Genomic DNA, 3,976 nt, shown 5'->3' on the forward strand with positions numbered 1-3,976 from the left:
GGTGGATCACGAGGTCAAGAGATCGAGACCATCCTGGTCAACATGGTGAAACCCCATCTCTACTAAAAATACAAAACATTAGCTGGGCATGGTGGTGCGTGCCTGTAATCCCAGATACTCAGGAGGTTGAGGCAAGAGAATTGCCTGAACCCAGGAGGCAGAGATTGTGGTGAGCCAAGATAGCGCCATTGCACCACTCCAGCCTGGGTAACAAGAGTGAAACTCGGTCTCAAAAAAAAAAAATTTTTTTGAGACAGAGTTTTACTCTGTTGTCCAGGCTGGAGTGCAGTGACACGATCAGCTCAGTGTAGACTCTTACTCCTGGTCGCAAGCCATCCTCCTGCCTCAGCCTTTCAAGGTGTTGGGATTATAGGCATGAGCTATTGCACCCAGCCTGGGGCAAGACATTTATTTCTTTTCTGCTATAGACTTCCTTGGGTAGTGATTTGATCACCCCAGGTAATACTGTCCATGAGGACCGTGCAGATCAAATGTTGTGTATAAGAATGAGCACAGATTCTTCAGGGTTTTTCAGAGGTTGAGGGCCCTTCAAGATAATTAAACTTTTTTTTTTTTTTTAAATTTAGACAAGATCTCACCATCACTTAGGCTGGAGTGCAGTGGTGTGATCATGGCTCGCTGTGGCTTTGACCTCTTCAGTTCAGACACTCAAGTAGCTGGGACTATAGGTGTACACCATCATGCCTGGCTAACTAAAAAAATTTTTTTTTAATTTGAGATAGAGTCTCACTGTGTTGCCCAGGCTGGAGTGCAATGGGGTGATCTTAGCTCACTGCAACCTCCACCTCCCAGGTTCAAGCCATTCTCCTGTGTCAGCCTCCCAAGTAGCTGGAATTATAGGCATGCACCACCATGCCTAGCTAAGTTTTGTATTTTTAGTAGAGACGGGGTTTCACTATGTGGGCCAGGCTGGTCTCGAACTCCTGACCTTGTGATCTGCCCACCTTGGCCTCCCAAAATCCTGGGATTACAAATGTGAGCCACTGTGTCCAACCAAAAAAAAATTTTTGTGGAGGCAGGGTCTCTCTGTTGATCAGGCTGGTCTCAAACTCCTAACCTCAAGCATTCTTCCCTCCTTGACCTCCCAAAGTGCTGGGATTACAGGCATGAGCCGCCACACCCAGCCAAGACAATTGAGCTTAACCTCCTTGCTTTATGGTTGGGGAGGCAAAGGCCTAGAGAGAAGTGACCTTGCATGAGACCACACCCTAGGATCTGGGAGCCCCTGTCTAAGTTTTGCAGGATCTGCACACCTGGGGACTCTCTGGCTAAGGCCTGACCCAAGAAGGCCTCCATTATCTTTGTGTGGTCTCCAGGGCTAGAAGTGTGAGCAAGGCCAGCACTGATAAGGAAGAGCTGGTTGCGTCTTCTCAGAGGTGAGGCAGGAAGTAGAAATCGTGGGAGAACTAGTCTACAATTCCTGAGGCCTATTACCCAATGGACTTGTCTAAGCAGGGTGGGAGATAGGAGCTGCAGAAAGGATCAAGTCACTACTGCTCCTAGAAGCTAACTCTAAAGGGGAAATGCTACATGATTTAAGGAGTTATGTGTAGCTGGGCATGGTGTTCTGTGTCTGTAGTCCCAGATATTTGGGAGGCTGAGGTGGGAGGATCACTTGAGCCCGGGAGTTCAAGACCACCCTGGGCAACACCTTTCCCTGTCTCAAGAAGTAAAAATGACGGCTGGGCGCAGTGGCTCATGCCTGTAATCCCACCACTTTGGGAGGGCGAGGCAGGCAGATCACAAGGTCGGGAGTTTGAGATCAGCCTGACCAACATAGTGAAACCCTGTCTCTACTAAAAATACAAAAATTAGCCAGGTGTGGTGGCTTGTGCCTGTATTCCCAGCTACTCGGGAGGCTGAGGCAGGAGAATTGCTTGAATCCAGGCGGCAGAGACTGCAGTGAGGCAAGAACATGCCATTGTACTCCAGCCTGGGTGACACTAAGACTCCATGTCAAAAAAAAAAAAAAAAAAAAAAAAAAAAAAGAAAAAACAAAAAAAAAAAAAAAAAAAAAAAAAAAAAAAAAAAGTAAAAATGATGCAGCCATAAAAAAGACCAAAATTATCTCCTTTGCAGCAACATGGAAACAGCTGGAGGCCATTATCCTAATCAAATTAACACAAGAAAGGGAAAACAAATAGCACATGCTCTAACTCTCTCACTTATAAGTGGGAGCTACACATTGGGTACACATGGACAAAAAGATGGGACCCACAGACATCGGACTAGGAGAGGGGGCAGAGAGGCGGTGGGGTGAGGGTTGAAAAACTGCCTATTGAGTACTATGTTCACTACCTGGGCAATGAGACCAATTGTCCCCCAAACCTCAGCGTTAACGCAGTATACCCATGTAACAAACCTGCACATGTACCCCCTCACCCCAAATGTAAAGTAAAAGTTGAAATTATATATTCAAAATAAGTGCCCAGCGTGGTGGTTCATGCCTATAATCCTAGTATCTTGGGAGGCTGAGGGTGGTGGATAACTTATGCCAGAAGTTCAAAACCAGCCTGGACGATGTGGTGAAACCCCATCTCTACTAAAAATACAAAAAATAGGCCAGGCGCAGTGGCTCACACCTGTAATCCCATCACTTTGGGAGGCCGAGGCAGGCGGATTGCCTGAGGTCAGGAGTTCGAGACCAGTCTGGCCAACATAGTGAAACCCTGTCTCTACTAAAAATACAAAAAAATTAGCTGGGTGTGGTGGCATGCACCTGTAATCTCAGCTACTTGGGAGGCTGAGGCAGGGGAATTGCTTGAACCAGGGAGGTGGAGGTTGCAGTGAGCTGAGACTGTGCCACTGCACTCCAGCCTGGGTGACAGAGTGAGACTCCATCTAAAAAAACAAACCAAAACCAAAACAAAAATTAGCCAGGTATGGTGGTGGATGCCTGTAGTCTCAGCTACTTGGGAGGCCAAGGCAGGAGAATCACTTGAACCCGGAAGGTGGAGGTGGCTGTGAGCTGAGGTGATGCCACTGCACTCCAGCCTAGGTAACAGGCTGAATGAATGAATGAATGAATGAGACATGCAACCTCAGTGCAACTGAGGACCAAGGCTGTGGGACCACAGGTTGGGGGGTGGCTACTTTGCTGAAGGAGAAGTGGTGACCAGGCAGCCCTCCAACTGACTCCTGAGGGAGAGAGGTGGTGCCTTCCAGGCAGAGGACATGCCAGGGAGGAAGCTCTGCTAGTATGAAAGCTGCCAGGCTGCAGGAGGGCTGCTCAGTGTGACTGGAGTGGAGGGCATGGCCATATGGAAACCAGGCTGGGCAAGTCCAGGGGTGAGGAGGTGGGCTGTGGACAGGGAAGGATCTTGGCGTGATGTTCCAGAGAGGCTGCTTGGACTACAGGGTGAAGGGCAGAACAGGAAAGGAAGCAGCTGCCACTGTCTGGGTGAGAACAGGATTGGATTTGGCTGGAGGTTGAAGAGTAAGCGACAGGTATTGTAGAAGTTCTCAAAAAAAAAAAAAAAAAAAAAAAAAAAAAAAAGGCCAGGCGTGGTGGCTCACGCCTGTAATCCAAGCACTTTGGAGGCCAAGGCAGGCGGATCACCTCAGGTCGGGAGTTCAAGACCAGCCTGACCAACATGGTGAAACCCCGTCTTCAAAAAAAAAAAAAAAAGTTCTCTTCTGGTTGCTGTATCTGACAAGCAAAGCTAACTGCATTTTTACTGGCCTGGAAAAACTTAATTTTAACCTGAGGAAGAGCTTGTAACATCCTGAGATTTGGAAACAGGTCTTGGGAAGTGCTACCGCCTTCTTCCAGAAGAGGGCGCTGCTGGACAAGTCTGGAACCAGTTGTGGGTTCAGTCATCCGTGGAGACCAGAACCCTGTGGGCTCCCTTGGCCATAGGCATCTGGGCACATCTTTCTCATCCCCAGTGTGGGACTGACCAGCTCTGATGCCCAGGAGATACTCGATGATAAATATGTCTGAGGGAAGGGGCCA

Source organism: Cebus imitator, unplaced genomic scaffold, assembly GCF_001604975.1.
Source record: "Cebus imitator isolate Cc_AM_T3 unplaced genomic scaffold, Cebus_imitator-1.0 Scaffold118, whole genome shotgun sequence".
In the NCBI taxonomy this organism is placed as follows: domain Eukaryota; kingdom Metazoa; phylum Chordata; class Mammalia; order Primates; family Cebidae; genus Cebus; species Cebus imitator.